Consider the following 17801-nt stretch of genomic DNA (forward strand, 5'->3'; position numbering starts at 1 on the left):
GAGATTACCACAGTCGCAGGAAAATTATAGTTCCTCTTTCTCGTGTGGAAGAAAAGTAGCTTAGATTACAGTTACTTAACATTCTGTTCCGTATTCCACCTCAAATCCTGTTGTGAGATGTTCACTCACTGTGGACTTTCTCAAAGGAGGTGGAAAACAGCTTTTTTGCCTTTGAGACTGTTGGAGGCCAGGGCTTGCAGAGCAGACGAAGAAAGTCAGCAGTGACGTGGTAAAAACTGGACCCCAGATTTGGTGTGGGTTAAGGAGTGAATACCTTAGGTACTTCGTGAACCTGAGAGGATGAACCTTATTGGAACAGAAAGCCTACAACTGATACTTCCTTTAACAACAACTCTTTGAAGATCAGACTGCATTTTCAAATCACAGAGCTCTAAACTTCTACAGGACTGCAATTTCAACAGCCCAAAACTTGGGGAGTAGGAAGACAGAGAAAACAGCTGGACCCTGCCAGTTCCTTCCTTGCAGAGAGACAAACTCTGAGAGAAAAAAACTGTGCCTCCAGCCATCCACATACTTTTCTGTCACCTACATGGACTTGGACACTTGAAAAGCCTTTTCGGAAGGCACTTTGGCAATACCTACTTAAATATTTGTCTATTTATTTGAAAACAAAAAACAAAAAACCAAAAACTAGCAAATAAAAGCTTCACTAGTGCTAAGAAGCTTGTAAAAGTACTTTAACTGTGGCACTACTGGTAAAAGCAGCAAAACTGCCAACAGCCTAAATATTCATCCAGAAAGCTCGGGTTTACACAACCATAGTATATTCATAGTACAACATACTATGCACTAGTTTAAACAAACCTAGGCAGAGCTATACACAATGACATGGGGGAGATGTCCCTGTGGATGAACACAAAAAGCACAGTGCAGAAATAAAGCCAGCCCAGGCGCCCAGGTGGGCTGCCTGAAAGAACTGATGCTGAAGCTTGGACCTGAGAGATGAAGGTCAGTGTTCCTTCTGTTGGGGAACAGGGTCAGGGGAAAGAAGGAAGCAGGAGAGGGGAGGGTGTCTGGACAAAGGGGGCAAGGCCCCTACGCAGGGACAGCACAGAACCTAGAGGGAGAAGCTAAGCAGCTGAGAGGCTGGGGCAGCCTCAGACAAATAGAACCTTATCCGGCAGCCACCGTAAGTAGTTTCAGCTTCACGCTAAGGGCAAGGGGAAGCAGTGAAGTCAGTTAAACGAGAGCCAGTCAATTAAGCCATAATTAACACTAGTAGGTGTGAATTTCACAAAGATCACTCAGGCTTCCACTTCACCTCCTCAAGTCCGTCCCTCACTTGCCCTTAAATTATAAACAGGTTCTGTTACAAAACTTCAGGTAGGATTTGCATGTCTGACTAGCTGAAATGATGCAGGTCCACAAGGTATCACTATGACAAAAAATGGCCATCTTCTCAGGCTGGCCCACTTATGACCTTTAATGTAGAATACTATATGTTTTTAATGAAAATTACAGAAAACAATACTGCTGTGAAAGCATTAAATAAGCAAAACAAAAACCTTAGAAACAGAAACCCAATAGGAAACTTTAAAAATATGTATCTTGAAAATGGGAACTGGAACATAAAACCTGCTTTAACTACAAATAAAATAATATTGGAGACTTGCTAAGATCTTATAAGAAGACTGGGTACTTTCATTGGTGGTGCTGAACACTACTGGATCATGAAGGCCTTTGAACATCTGCTGAAATGTATATCATCTCCCCCTAGAAAATTGTACTTATGCAAATACAGACAATATTTTGCATAAATCTATGAAGGGGTTCAAGGACTGTGCATTGCTCAAGTAAGCCCTGTCTGAGAACCCCTGATTCCAAAGCCCACATATTAGTTCTTCAAGTGTTTATTTTCACTTCTACACTCAAGGCTTTTCTTCCCTCTGACACAGGTTTATCACAATCACTATTTACATCCATCACCCATATCATGACATAAGATGAGAGACATTAAAAGAAAGCAGGATTTAATGTGAATTATTTTCCTGAAATAAGACTTAGGGGGTAGGGGGTCAATTTAAAGAGGGTGTAGGTATACAAAGGAGACTGCCTGAACCAAAGACATATAGCCAAGAGTGCTGGAAATAGAGCAAAAAAGAAGACATGGCAATGATGTACTTTTTTCCTGAAGAGAAGGCAAAAAGGCTGTAAGGGAGAGGGAACTCTGACCGGGTTGGTCCGTCAGTGGCCTCACAGGCCAGGGATGAGGCTTGTTTTCTGCAGTAAGAGAAAGTCTATGAGTGCCCTCTCTGGTCTTCAGGGACTCTTCCTTCCTGACACCCTAGTCAAGGCCAGACACCCTATAAACACTGATTCCACGCGTGGCTATCCAGAGCTACCACTCACCAAACCTTTGTCAGAGCTCAGTTACAATTTTGAGTGATTAAGCTTCACACTTTCCCCTCTGCTTTTTCAGGGGCTGCTTACACGTAAGTCATGGTAAGAAGATCAGCTGGAGAAACAAGAAGTTAGAACTTCTACCACACATTCCACTGATTTCCGAGCTCTTCCAGACCCGTTTCACTTAAACTCCTAGCACTTCTTTGCAACAGTACTGCTCCACTCTCCACGCCTCATATGGCACTCAACAGCCAGATTCAACAAAATCAACATGCTAGCTCTTACTACGTCTCCACCGAAGCAGCCACCTGCCCAGGGCCTTAGAGGTTGGTACAAAAATCCTAAAGCAACAGGGGTATGTTAACACCACCCCAAATATTAAACCGTGGGCTTGAAAAAGATCAGGTGGCTCTTCTGCCACTCTGGCTCCTCTCTTCATTTGACAGTGCCCACATATAGACATAATTCTGGCCAAGGCCTTCCAGGGAAAGCTGCAGAGGGGCTGCACACAGAGGGATCTTATTACGAGATATTGCCATCAGGCAAATAAGGACTTGAGTGATGACACCAAACCAACTACTCGCAAGACATATTCCCTACTCACTCCTTAATTACCTTTTCATAAAACTGACAGCACTTAAAATTTCCTGGGAATTTGAGAATAAAAATAAAAACGTATCTTTTTAAAAGGAAGGAGAAGCTGTCTCTGAACAGGGGCTGCTGAATTTTACGGAAATCAAGCACTGAAGCCTGACCTCTCAAAGTAATCAGCACTATCTGAAAAGCATTAAAATATACATTAAGACCCCTTTTTCCTGCAGAAAAAAAAGAAACCCAATTATGCCCAATTTAGTCATAACCATTTCAAAACCCTAGATTCCTGCCAAAGGCTCCTGAGCCAGTAATTCCCAGCCCCCGTGGAAGGACGGGAGCCTCTCAATCATCTCCCCACTACTTATCAGTCGCCGCGCTGACAACAGGCTATGGGAGCCCGCTGTGTGCACAACAGCCGGGATGCTGGGAGGGGCTCTGTGGCCAGGAAGAGCAGGCTGCCTGGCCTTTGAGCCAACTCCCACTCGCCCTGTGCCAATCATGGCACACACAGGCAAGACCACAGTAACACAACATGACCAGAGCAGAGAAAAATAGGTGACACAAAGTTTTGTTGTTGAAACCTATTTCCCTTTTGGGGAAGCACCACCAGCAAGACAAAAAGAGACGGAGAAAAAAAGCATGAGTTCAGATCAATCAACTGAGCTACTTAATATCAACCAGGACATGGTTTGGTGAGTGAGATGGTAAAAATTAGTGATCTGAAATTTCAAAAGAGTTTTTCAAGTGCTCTTTTCAACACTTTTCAAACGCATCTTCCCATTCAATAAAATCGGCATGCAAACCACACAGCCATCAGGATTTGACATGTTTTCTTAATTCTTAAATGCCATCTATCGAATTCTCGTTTTTAAGGAGCTGTTTTTATTTCAGCATTACTAGTAAGGAAAAATGAGAATCTTTGCGAAATTTTTACAAGAAATTGATGAATACTAGTGCTTCCCAACTTTATCCAGCGTTTAATGAATACTAGAGCTTACCAACTTTATTAATGTATCTGGATGGCTTGGTTTTTAGATGATAAAAAATCAGTTGTTTTATTTGTTACCCTGCCATAACTCTCTTCAATGTGAAGATTATGATTCATGGATAGATTATAAACTCACACAACACAGATTATTTTCAGCAACAGCCACCAGCTTTTAAGAAAACATCTACCAAACACAAGATCTTTTAAAGGAATAGCCACTGCAGCTGCCAGTTAACAATGAAAAGCTCATGAGACATGGGGCTAAGTGAGATAAGAGGAATAGAAAGTGTAGCACACAAAGTCTACAGTAAACTCTGAGCCTGTCCCCAATACAGTGGTGCATCAGAGACAGAAAAAGGCCCAGAAAGAGGAATAAAGGGAAGGCAGAAAATAAATTTCCTATTCAGAGGCTGAAAAAAGCACAGAGTTTATCTTGGGAAAGAAAACCCCAGTGATGTAACAGGAGGACTCGGGCACATTGTCATTTATTCGTATACAACCAGTTATTCTAAAACCAAAACCATTTCTCTCTTCACAGCATATTGTTACTCAACCAAAAAGAGGGTGCTGGAACACTGGGAATAAAGATGAACAATGGTCTATCAAACTTTATAATCAACAGGGGAATGAAATGTTATTGTAGTGAATGCTACCAACCAGAGGCCGAAGAATATCATTAGTGGCTGTTCGACACTGTTTTTCTCCTTTAGGTCAAACTTGCAAATTCAGCTGAGAGTTATGTAAAAACTTGCTATGATAATTCCTTCTACTCAGCATTTACACCCCAAATCTAACAGTAATGACATCTCTTAGAGTGATGGCTTGCTTTTTATCAACACAAGATACTAATGGATAGTTTTTGAGAAGGGCTACAAAGCGATGGTGATGTGGAGGACTCCTTCACGAAAGTGACACCTGACCTAAGCAAGGGGGGGCAGAGGGAGAGGGAACAGCCCACACGAGGGTTCAGAAATGGGGAAGACCCCAGCGTGCAAGAAGAACTGGAAGGAGGCTGCGTGCCTGAGGCCCCGGGGAAAACAGAAGGTGACCTGGCGGGCCTGGAAAAGGCCGCACCAAGCAGGGTCTATGGGCAGCAGTGAAGAGATTGGATTTTCCATGGGCTACAAGGCCCGTAAGGGATCCGCCTCCCAACTCGCTCGAAAGCCCTGACTTCTGCTGCTACCCTCCCCCCACTCAAGCTCCTCCAGCCACCCTGGCCCCCTGCTGTTCCTGGAACCCTCTAGGACCCTCTCCCGCCAGAGCTTGGGATCCGCTGCTCCTTCTGCCCAAGGCTTGTCCGCCATATCCATGGGGCTCACGCCTGCACACCCTGCAAGTCTCCTTCAGAAAACTCCTTCTCTGCCTATTTTAAATTGTATGCCTCCAACTTAATCCTTCTCCAGACCACCCATCACCAACTAGCATACACATTTCACTTTTAAAAAAAATTGTTGTCTCTCCCCCCACAAAAACAGAAATTCTGTGAGGGCAGTTCTAGGACATTTGCTGTTTTTCTGAAAATCAGAACAACACCAACTCAAAGTAGGTGCTCAACGTATAGATGCTGAATCAAGGAATGAATGTACACCAAAACCCAGAAACCGCTTAAGTGTTTTCTGAGGGAGAAACTTTACACTGCAAAGCTACATTTTAAAACCTCACTTCCTCAGTTTATGATTACCCTCAGTGTATACCCTTGAGGATTTTACACTAAGGAGCCAGGCTACAGGCCCCACCGCCTCCAACTTCTGCTTCAGCCACTGCTAGTTCGACGTCCATACTAGTACCGTTCATACTACTACCGTGGCGACCTCTCAGAGCCCACCCTTTGGACAAAGTACAAGCCTCTTTTCAGGATGACTTCACTCCTGCTGCATCCAGCTCCACCTCCTGCCCTCCAGCACTCACCTTCCAGGACTACAGCCAAGTTCCTGGCTGCCCCACCCCCAGAGATGTCCCCACCTCCGAGGCTGTGCGCACACCACACCAGCTAACTCCTCCTTCATGGCTTCACAAAAGCACCAACTCTCCCTCCACCGCCTCCAGGAAGCCTTCCTTGCTTGACTGCTGCTTCTCCACCCCGAGCTCTGACTTCACCTCAAGTTGTTGAGATCCCTGATTTTCTGGGCTCACACTCCCACTATCCAAGGCCTCAGAGATCTTGCTAGGAAGTTTCCATTTCCTTCTAAGTACCATGGGAGGTCTTAAAGGCTACATAACTGCCTGTTTACTTGCCTAATACCTCCCCATCAGCCCTGTCTAGATACTTTGAGAAAAAGATGTACAAAATTCTTCTTCCTACCCACTCTCAACTGATAACGTCCTATGTTCTCTTTTATGCCACAGAAATGACAGGAGAGGACTGCCTCCCGCATCTTCCCACAATTCCACACTCCCACCTGCGACTGATCCACACGCTCCTCCTCTCACTACAACAGAAAAGCCTCTGATTCGGCCCAGAACTGGCCCATCCACTCGGGCTGCGATCCCATGGCCTTTCCCCTCACAAGGCATTATCCTCATGATTACCCATTTCCGCACCTGTCATCAGTTATCTTTCACTCCTGGATCGTTTCCAGTGGCAGAGAGATGTGCCCCAATACTATCCAAAATAAAGAACATGAAACAAAACAAATCTTCCCTTCAGTGCCTTTATCTATGCCCCTATCCTACTATTAACTCACTTCTCCACTCTCTTTAAAGCAAAACCCTCTGAAGACCCACCCACACGTGCCCTCTCCCCTTCTCCAGCTCTGGTCATACAACCCCCCTCCCACGAAGCATCTGCCTCCCTGACTCTCCTCATTAAGGTCACTAACGACCTCCACACTGCCACAGCCAGAGACCAATTCCCTGGCCTGGCTTTACTCTACTTCACAGCAGCATGTGACCCAGGCATCACTCCTCACTTACCATGGTTCTTCTCTGGAATCCCACACCACCACACTCACCTGATTTCCCTCCCCACCTCACTGGAGACTCCTCACCCCTCCTGCTGATTCCCCCTCACTCATGCACCCCCTTCATGAGGGCTCAGCTGCTGGCTCTCTTCTTTACTGACACTCACACCTGAGAGGAACTCACCTGTCCTCCAGCTTTCCAAACCCTCTGCACAGTGATGATGCAGACTCACCCAGTGGCTCTAGCCCAGGCTGCTCCACCAGCTCCGGACTGTATATTCAACTGCTGCATGAGGATGCCAAGTGTATCACACACAGTGTGGCCAAAAACAGAGCTCCTGACCCTGAGTATCCCCATTTTCCGCCATTCCTCAGCTCATAAGATGGTACCACTCAGCTGCTCGAGCCTCAGATCCCAGTCCTTACTTCTCTCCCTCATGCCCATTCGATTCTTCACTAAATCAACAGCTCCAGGGTGTGGAGAAAAGGGAACTCTCCTGCACTGTTGGTGGGAATGTAAACTGATACAGCCACTATGGAAAAGAGTATGGAGATTCCTTAAAAAACTGAAAATAGAGCTACCATATAACCCAGCAATCCTACTCCTGGGCATATACCCAGAGAACACCATAATTCAAAAAGATACATGCATGCAGTTCACTGCATGTCAATTATATCTCAATAAAAGTTCTTAAAAAAAAAAACCTACATGCACCCCAATGTTCACTGTAGCACTATTCAGAATAGCCAGGTCATGGAAGCAACCTAAATGTCCATCAACAGATGAATGGATAAAGACGATGTGGTACATGTACACAATGGAATATTACTCAGCCATAAAAAGGAATGAAATTGGGTCATTTGTAGAGACGTGGATGGACCTAGAGACTGTCATACAGAATGAAGTAAGTCAGAAAGAGAAAAACAAATATCGTATATTAACGCATATATGTGGTATCTAGAAAAATGGTACAGATGATCCTACTTGCAGAGCAGAAATAGAGACAGAGACATAGAGAACAAATGTATGGATACCAAGGGGGTACGCGAAGGAAGTGGGATGAATTGGGAGATTGGGATTGACATATACACACCACTATGTATAAAACAGATAACTAATGAGAACCTACCATATAGCACAGCAAACTCTACTTGGTGCTCTGTGGTGACCTAAATGGGAAGGAAATCCAAAAAAGAGAGGATACATGTATATGTATAGCTGATTCACCTTTGCTGTACGGCAGAAACTGACACAGGAGCGTAAAGCGACTATACTCCAAAAAAAAAAAATCAACTCCACCTTCAAAACATCCTTAAGAGGACAACCTTTCTGCTTGCCAGCACCATCACAAGCACTAAGCCACTATCCCCTCTCACCTAGTTGATTGGCCGCTACACCCTCTCCCCAGTCTATTCACCATCGAACAGTGGTCTTTACACATCACAAATTAGATCAAACCACTCCCCTGCTGAAGCTACAACCGCCCAGTAGGCTCTCATTACACTTCGGATAAAGCCAAATTCCTGCCTGTGGCCTCTGTGATTTGACCTCTGTTAGCCTCATCTCTCTCCATGCTACTCCACGCCCATCTCAGAGGCCGAGTACTTGCTTTTTCCCGCTGCCTGGAACACTCTTTCCCCTCCTTCCAGATGATCCAGTGGCCACCTCCTTCTTACAATTACCATCTCAGCTCGAAAGTTAAAGCTCAGAGAAGCCATCCTTGATCATGTTAGCTTGAATCCCCCTCCTCCACCGCGAACTCATTAGCCTACTTTATTGACTTTACAGCACTCAATGTTCTTGAAAAATGCTTGTGTATTTACTGTGTCTTGCTTCACTAGAAGGCAAGGGCTCTTTCTGACTTAGGTCACTCTATCCTGACACCCACAAGAGAACCTGGCACTTAGTGGGTAACTCCATCAATTCTTGCTAACCAACTGCCTGACAGTAAGGGCTGTGCCTTCTTAACTTGTTTACAGTTATACCCTTGGACTCTAACCCTACAAGAGGCACAGAGAATGTGCCTGTCAAGTGCCTGTGGGATAAAAGCAAATGAACAAAGGCAAAACAGCCAGAGGATTCTCAAGGCAGGAATTACGACTGGACAAAATATCCTACGGCCTGCCCAAGGCCAGGGTCTGGACCTTGACAGGAAGTGAAACGACCAGGCTGGCAAATATGAGTCCTACCTGTCAGTAAGTGCCCAAGGTAGTTCCATGGGTGTCCTTGTTCAGGTATGGATTGCCCTAAGTCCAAATCCTGTAACTGAAGACTTAAAACTGGCCTAGACTGGGATTACAGAGAATGATGTTTCATATTCCATACTACCATTATTAGGGAAAAAGTAAAGTTATCAGTAAAATCTTTACAATGACTACATACTAACTTCAATAATAATAATTTTTTTCCATTAAAACATATCTGTCTATATAGTTTCCAAGGAGAACAAAGTCATTAAATGGAGAACTGCTTCAAATTTAAATGGAAATTTACAAGAATTGAACAGGCAATTTTTAAAATTCCCTCATTAGGCAGAAAATCCCATGACTACCACCACACATACATAAAATCATAAAAGTAGCAGCCTTGGTTATCTCTGACCCATTTTCCAACTTAGTGAGGATGACTTAATTCTGGTGGCTGTAATTTGTCTCTCTTGCCCAGAAAAAAAGCTTTGTAAAACATTCTAAGAAGAAACACAAACTACAGGCTTCCAGAAGAGAAGCAAGCGCAACTCTACAAGCAGGGGAAAGTCAATCCCCACACTGGGCTTCATCTGCAAGTCAAAAGAGACGACTGAAGGAGGAAAGAAGCAACGTCAGCTCCCACCTCTCATTTTCACTAGAGTCCGTGGAATCTGGGAGCTGGAGTTCCTACGCTACGCTCTGTTGTCCTGAGCACCCTGAGGCATCCCCTCACTGCCTACAAATTGACTGCAAGAGGTAAACTGGCATTTCACTTCCTGCCACTCCTCTGAGAGTCCTGGCAAACCACTTGATTAGAAGCATGCCTGTGACACTGCATTTTCATGGTTAATAAAAATAAAATTAGCAAGTAACATTTATTGAACAGTTATTCTGCCAGAAGTTATACAAAAGGCTGAAACCGTATTATACCATTTCATCCTCCCAGTCACTATGAGGTACTACTGTACTACAATTCCCATTGCACAGGTAAGTCAATTGAGGCTTAGCAAAGCTATGTAAATTTTGCTCGAGTTACTCACCTGATACAGCTGAGATTTGAACTAAGGTTTGTTTAACTCCAGAACTGGCGTTCTCAGTATAGCCTGTATTTAGTTATCTTTTGCAGACTTACCACATTGAATCCCGTTTTCTACATAACACCTACTAATAGCACACAGAAGCAGGGTTACAAGACAGACACTTAGGGAAGTTGATTTAAAGCAGTGATTTTCAAACACCACATATACACTGATCTCCAAAAAGTCTACAAAGAAATGTGGAAAATAAGGACAATGCAAAGAGTCCTTCCTAAATGTAAACTTTCTTCAAATTTAAAGGACTGTCCTTTACTCCAAAACAATAGCCCTCACACTTTTATGATGGTAAGAATTATGTATGTTATAACATCTAATTATACATATTATAAAATGCTAGCAACCCTTTGGCCAATTTATTTCAGAAACTTTGTGGTTTGAAATATAAAAGCCTGGGACCACTGGTTAAACGCATTCTTTTTTTTTTTTTTTTTTCTTTTCTTTTTTTTTTTTTAATACTGAGAACTCCACTTCTGGAGTTATACAAAACTTGGTTCAGTTTTTCTTAAAACTGCATCGATTGTGGAAAATATCTGTATAATCTGGGACAAGAATATTTTCTATTTTTAAGATTATAAGTCCAATCGATAATGAACTACTTTCTCCTTGCCATAAGCTTACATATAAGAGAAAAAGTATTTCATGTTAGCAGGGTCTTTATTACAAAGAAGAGCAAGAATATTGAATCTAGTTTTATGTTATGAATGCCTGAAATGCAAAAATCATTCTTCTCCTTCTTCTGCTCATTTATAATGATCCCTGCTGTACAAGATGAATATAAATGGAATCCCCTGCCTTCCTCTCAAAAGTACAATAACTCCAACTGTTAAGTCTACTAACAGGCTTCTTTTTCTTCTTAGAACTTCAATCAAAAAATACTTTAATAATCAGAGGGGCACATTTATTAGAAATACTGACATACACTTTGAATATCAATGTGATTAAAAGCAATCTTGCACTGAAATGCTATTTAAACAGTGAAATTTCACTTCTTTTTTTAAAGGATTTTTTTTTAATGGTACAAATCCCAGATGATTATGTTTGCTATCTGCTGCAACTTTAGTTTTCATTTAATCTTTTTTTAAAGGCCAATTACTTCTAATGCAAACTGTGCATACTTCCCCTCCCCCTCAAACAAAAGATTTTATAAAAGAACTGCTAAATACAACATGCAGACTGTTGTAAAGCACACCAAAGAAAGGGCTCTTGAGATCTTTACTTAAATTTTTTGTTGTTGTTGTTAAAAGTCAGTATTTCTAGCCAAAGATAAGGTCACAGCAACCTGTTCCGGCCCATGAAAAGTAGCTGCACGTTCCAGAAGGAGCTCAGCACAGCAGAGGGTTAAGCATGTGAGCTGTGGAGTTAGGCAGATATGGGTTCCAGGGTCTCTTATATGCTTTGTGGTCTTGGTGAGGTATCTCACTTCTCTGGGTCTCAGTTTCCTCATCTGTAAAACGGGGATAATGGTAATACCTAGATCACAGGACAGCTGTGAAGACAGAGTAAAAGTTCTCACTGAACTTGAGCTGTCCACATACATGTAGGAACATCATGAGATGTGGACAGGAGGAAGGAGGATGTTGTTATAAGCGAAAAATCAGACCACACAACATGCAGGTCATATTCAATAATGAGACATAAATTCCCTATGCTTCCCTCCTGAGATCAGAGGTCACAAGAACCAATCAAAGCTGTAAATAGGGCACATTTGGTTTGGAAGCCCCATCCTACTACAGGAAATGTGCATGGTTTCCTCTACTGCAAAGCCTTGTAGGTTGAGGAATTCAGCATTGACTGTGCCAGGTGTGACACTTCTCAGCAAGCACAAAATCAAAGATGTGAGATCAAAGGATGCAGTACGCCCTCCTTATAAATCAAAACGTAGGACTTCCCTGGTGGCACAGTGGTTAAGAATCCACCTGCCAATGCAGAGGACACAGGTTTGAGCCCTGGTCCATGAAGATCCCACATGCCGCAGAGCAACTAAGCCTGTGTGGCACAACTACGGAAGCCTACGCACTGAGAGCCCGTGCTCCACAACAAGAGAAGCCACTGCAATGAGAAGCCCGCGCACTGCAACGAAGAGCAGCCCCTGCTCGCTGCAACTAGAGAAAGCCCGTGTGCAGCAACACCCACCCAATGCAGCCAATAAACAAATAACATTTTTTTAAAAACGTAGATGTGTTTCCTGGTGAATCTGCCTTAAAAGTCAAGTTCCAAGACCTCCAACAGGGCTTCAGCTTCTTTAAGCAACTCAAGGGCAAAAATTCTGAAGAATCTGTGTCAAGTACCCTTTTGAAAACCCCATTACAGTTCTAGATTCCTTCTCCCAAGGATTTACATACTATACAGGAGCTTAACAGAAGCCAAGCCCCATTCTCACAGTTCACGGCTCTGGGAAGCTGGGACAGTAATAGCTCTGTTGATGTTCTATATTTGCATTGCCCAGAAACAGGTATATGCCCTAGAAAAATGGTAGGGAGTGACAAAAATAGGAACCTTCTTACAGAAAACCTTACATTCTCCTATGTATCTACTTCTAGCTCAACACATTTCTTCAATGTTGAATTAACTTTTGGTTTAATAGTGACTTTTACTATTTTGAAGATTCTCCCCCTTAAAACAGAAAGTTCAAGGATTATTAGAATCACATTCTGCAAAAAGAGTTTCCCTTCATTAACCAAGAAACCCATTAAAACAGGGATGGCAAACGTTTTCTCTAAAGAGCCAGATGTTGAATTTAGGCCTTGGTGGGCTTGTATGGTTTCAGTCGCACCTACTCAACTCCACAGTTCACTGCATGGAGAAAGCAGCCAAAGACAGTGAGTGCATGAATGGCTGTGGCTATATTCCAATGAAACTTTACTCATGGACTCTGATATCTGAATTTCATGTATTTTCCCATAGGTCATGAACTAATCGTCTTCTCTTGAGAGTTTTTAATTCAACCATTCAACAATGTAAAAATCATTCTTAGCTAGGCTGCAGTTTACAGTAAAATAGCTAAGGAGCCACACTCAGGGGAAAGAATCCTTCATTAGGAGTGTCTCCTGAGGTCTACCGGGGCTCTCTCACTCCTGGGTTAGTGCAGACTTTACAGGTAGAGAGTTACAAACAGGAACGGTCAGCAAGGACACTGCCCGCTGCAGCCCTAGCGCTCAACCAGGGAGCATCAAGTGTGGGTGATCTGCGACCGAATCACAAGTGTGCTCCTTAATTGTGTATTAATGCGATTCTGATGCAGTGAACGTGGATCGCACTGATTCCCGTCTGAGGCTTAGTTTTGGTCTCTACTTGAGATGTCGGCCAGCTGCCAGCCCTGCCACCTGCAGAACCCTTGAACACTCACGGAGGGGATCACAAATGGCAGCCTGGCTCGCCTCAAGTTCAGGAAGGCTCCGTTTTGCAGGAAACAAGCTGAAGTCCACGTAAGCACAAAAAAAGAAAACTAAAAGAAAAGATATGCTGTCTGGGACATGCTGCAAAATAATTCAGTGAGGGGACTTCAGTAGAGATGAAACAAGGTTGGGCAGGGACTCATTAGCTGTTTAAGCTGCAGGAAAGATATAAGGAGGCTCAGTAAAATACTATCTTGGGACTTCCTAGGTGGTGCAGTAGTTAAGAATCTGCCTGCCAATGCAGGGGACACAGGTTCGATTCCTGCTCCAGGAAGATCCCACGTGCTGAGGAGCAACTAAGCCGGTGTACCACAGCTATTGAGCCTACGCTCTAGTAGCCCACGTGCTGCAACTACTGAAGCCCATGCACCTAGTCTGAACACCACAACAAGAGAAGCCATCACAATGAGGAGCCTCGCACCACAATGAAGAGTAGCCCCTGCTCACTGCAACTAGAGAAAGCCCGTGCACAGCAACGAAGAACCAACACAGCCAATAAATAAATAAATTTATATATAAAAAAAATACTATCTCTACTTTTGTTCACTTCAAATTGCCCATAGGAAAAGTTGGGGAGAAAAACATAAGAGAAACCCTAGAGAAAAACAGAAATGCTCTTTACTTCAGAGAGAAAGTTTTATGTCTATAAGGTAGTGACTTTAATAGTCTTTTGCACCAATAGCTGTTTGTCTTCAGTTAATTCACTATGTACAGTTTTTTTCTTCCCTAGGAAAGAAAAAGGTGGTACTGTTATACTGACTCAGTCCATGCTGATTGAGGCTACCCATCCTCCTAGTTTATCTTTTTTATTTCACCTAGTTGCCTGTAGGTGCCAACCAACCTCTTTTCCATCTTGCCTTAGGCTCAATTATGTCGCTGTTATTTTAACAGGGAGGTCACCTGTCATCAAGTGTCGATATCACTCTAGGTTGCCATCCTACTCCCTTGCCTAAATATCAGAGATAAGAGAGGTGGTGTTCTGTCCACACTCTTTCTGGAAAGTGTAAATGGAGTGCTAAACTCAGGACAGAGACACAGGAAACGCTGACAGTCCCTGGCCTCCCCTGGGACCAGAAAGCACATCTCCCTACAGAACAGGTACTTTTTTTTTTTTTTTTTTTTTGAGTCACAACACAATGGAAAATTGGTCATTTGAACACTTCAATCTTCCCAGTAGCCTAGTTCATTCATTCTGGGGGCAAATATTCACTGAACACAAACAATGTGGAGGAGCTAAATATATCTCCGTCCATAACAACCCTGTCCTCCGGGAGCTTGCACTTTACTAGGAGAGCCATCACATAACACACACTTTCCAATGGTGACAGGCAGAGTCTGGAGGAAGGAAGGGTACTTTGATACTGTACAAGAAGTGGGCTTCAGAGAAGGCAGGAGTGGCTTTCCAAAGTAAATGTCCTATTTCCACTGTTGACTCCCATAATGACACTTTATATTTTGTTCCAATTTGCTGTGAAGTTAAGGCATTTAATGTTTTTATTTTTTAAGGCTCCCTATATGTTTAGGTACTGATATGGAAACCTTAATCAGTTACTCATACCAATTAATTTCCTCTAAACATTATTTTGTTAAATCTATAATTTCAAAAATCACCTTTAAAAAAAAGAATTTTCTTCTGAGTTTACTCTTTGAAAAATTTAAAAATGTATTATCAGGGACTTCCTAGGTGGCGCAGTGGTAAAGAATCCGCCTGCCAATGCAGAGGACACGGGTTCAAGCCCAGTCCTGGGAAGATTCCACATGCCACAGAGCAACTAAGCCCATGTGCCACAACTATTGAGCCTGTGCTCTGTGCTCTAGAGCCCGTGAGCCACAACTACTCAGCCCATGTGCCGCCACTATGGAAGCCCACGCGCCTAGGGCCCGTGCTCCACAACAAGAGAAGCCACTACAATGAGGAGCCCGCGCACCACAATGAAGAGTAGCCCCCGCTCGCAGCAACTAGAGAAAGCCCGTGTGCAGCAACAAAGACCCAACGCAGTCAATAAATTAAAAAAAAAAAGGAATTATCAATCTTTTTCCACTAAAACCAACTGTGCCATTAAATAATACTACAAATTACAGAAAACAAGCAAGGCCATAAAAAATATGAGGATGCAGATAGAAAATAGGCTGACCTCTGAAAGAAAACTTAAATTTTATCATAACATTTACCTACTTGTGCTAGTAGGAAAACAGGGGGATGATATATTAGTTAAACCACAAATAATCTCACTTCCATCTAAAGCAATAGTTTCAACCTCTCCCACCCTTGGGCAGTCTCACATGAGGAAACTGGCCAAAATAAGCTACAAGAGCAAAAAGAGAGGGGGAGAAAAAAAAAAGACAGAGATCCTAGCTTAGCAGTTTTGAATTTTGGCGGTAGAGATATGTGAAGAGTCCTTGAGAATCCAAGAGAAGCTGGGAACACTTGCCCTGAAAATGGACATACATACTATGTTGCATACAATTTCAGGGTAACTATGATACCCTGAAGTCCATTCAAGCCCCAGGTTAAAAAACTACGGGCTAGATAAATACCAAATTAGGAGATCATGTCTATGATTACTGGCATTTAAAAGGGTTGAAAAAAATCAATATGTATAAAGTCATTTTCCATTATCTAACTTAATTCCAACCCTTACAACAACCATGGGAAGCAGGTATTATCATCTCCTTTCACAAAGGGGAAAGCTAGATTCTGAAAGGTAAAATGCAACATTAAGCAAATTTATCTCATATCCTGGTTTCTAACTCTTAGGTGCACAATTGTGAACTGGAGAATTCAACAAGTCTGGTCAATATTCCTAAATATCTTCCAAGATGAGGAGTTCCTGACTTAGTGCTTCATTCATATTATCAATTTATCTACATATTTCTATTCAATTTAACTTTGTTAACAAGAGGAATTAGTATGAATTTCATTCCAAAACAATTTTTCTTGGTAAGAGATAATCTCAACCAAAGACAAAGGATAACTGTCTAATAATTTCTAATTTAAAAATGTATCTTCATTTCTTAAGCAGCCCAACATGAACTACTTGTTAGAAAAAACAAAAGTCCACTGTGTTAAGTGCTAAACATCTTTATACTTGGATTTTTAAACTGAGAAGATCCACAAAGTCACAAATGAATCAAGAATTGACTGAATTAAAAACTTTAGTCTCTAGTAAAAACAGGCAGGCAGAGTTTCAGCCATCCTGGCTGCTTAAGCATCCTCTGAATAGTTAGAGCAGCTTACAAAAAAATGGCACCTCTAACAGTCACTAATAATTTGATAGGTCAGAAGCACACACAACCAAATCTATGATCCCTTTGTGCCTCAATAAAGTAATTAAGAGGGCCTAGATCTTCTTGGTAAAATCTACTCATGACTATGTCCCAAAAGAAAATAATAAATATAGCAAAAAGTGGGTCCAGGCAACTAAATTTGGTTGGGTCTCAATCCAGACCAAGCTGCCCAGTGAAACACAAATACACTTACTCATCCTCTACAGGGGAATTACCAATAATTAGCACCCTGTTTTCACACAGATTTAGAAACCCTTTATGGGAAATGTATCCACACCCAGAGAATGAAAACTAAGAACAGGAGCGGGTCAGGTCCTCTAAAGCTCTATTCCAACTGCTTCCTATGAGAGTTACCACCTAGTGATTTTAATTTTTTAAGCCCAGGCAGGCTGCCAATTCAACACTAAAACCGGACTAACAACTGATTTTTCCTATTGCAACATCACCAGCAAGCCCTGTGCTTTCCCTCTCTTTCCTCTGCTCTCAAACAGCAATTCGCATTCTCAAATCAACTAATTTGCTCTCTAATCTGTTCCAATTGGAAGCTCTCAGAGAGCTGCTACTGGTATTACTCTTCCTCCTAGTGCCAAGAGGCCAACAAATGGTCAGTTCAAAAAAACCAAAACAGTGAACGTGAAGACAAGACAGGCACTAAAAACAAGAAGTAAATGTGGAGACAGTAATAATGCACCAACTCTGGACTTGAAAATATTCCACTTGCCAAAGCTGTACCTATTCTTGGGCCCTTGACAATAACTATGCCAAAATAAATGGCCGCACTGAGAAACAAAATTGCATTGGGAATATAAACGGAAATACTCAAGTCCTTGTCCATACTATTACTGAAGGAATAGCTTCAACTGAACCTAAAGTTGACGGGGCTCCAGAAGTCCTTTCTGACCACGGTGTGTCCCAGGCTGGCACAGGCATTAGACAGCAAAGGTGACTATTTACAGAAAAAGAATATCTGAAGTAAAAGTTTGACAAT

At 42.6% G+C, this 17801-nt stretch overlaps 1 protein-coding gene across 4 annotated transcripts in view; it reads right to left on the reverse strand.

The window, feature by feature from the left end:
- The window catches only part of ATXN7 (ataxin 7), a 125077-nt gene that overhangs the window by 66606 nt on the left and 40670 nt on the right, over nucleotides 1–17801 (reverse strand). The gene's annotated exons all lie outside the window — the stretch shown is intronic.

This window comes from Hippopotamus amphibius, chromosome 13, assembly GCF_030028045.1.
Source record: "Hippopotamus amphibius kiboko isolate mHipAmp2 chromosome 13, mHipAmp2.hap2, whole genome shotgun sequence".
NCBI classification, from domain to species: Eukaryota; Metazoa; Chordata; class Mammalia; order Artiodactyla; family Hippopotamidae; genus Hippopotamus; species Hippopotamus amphibius.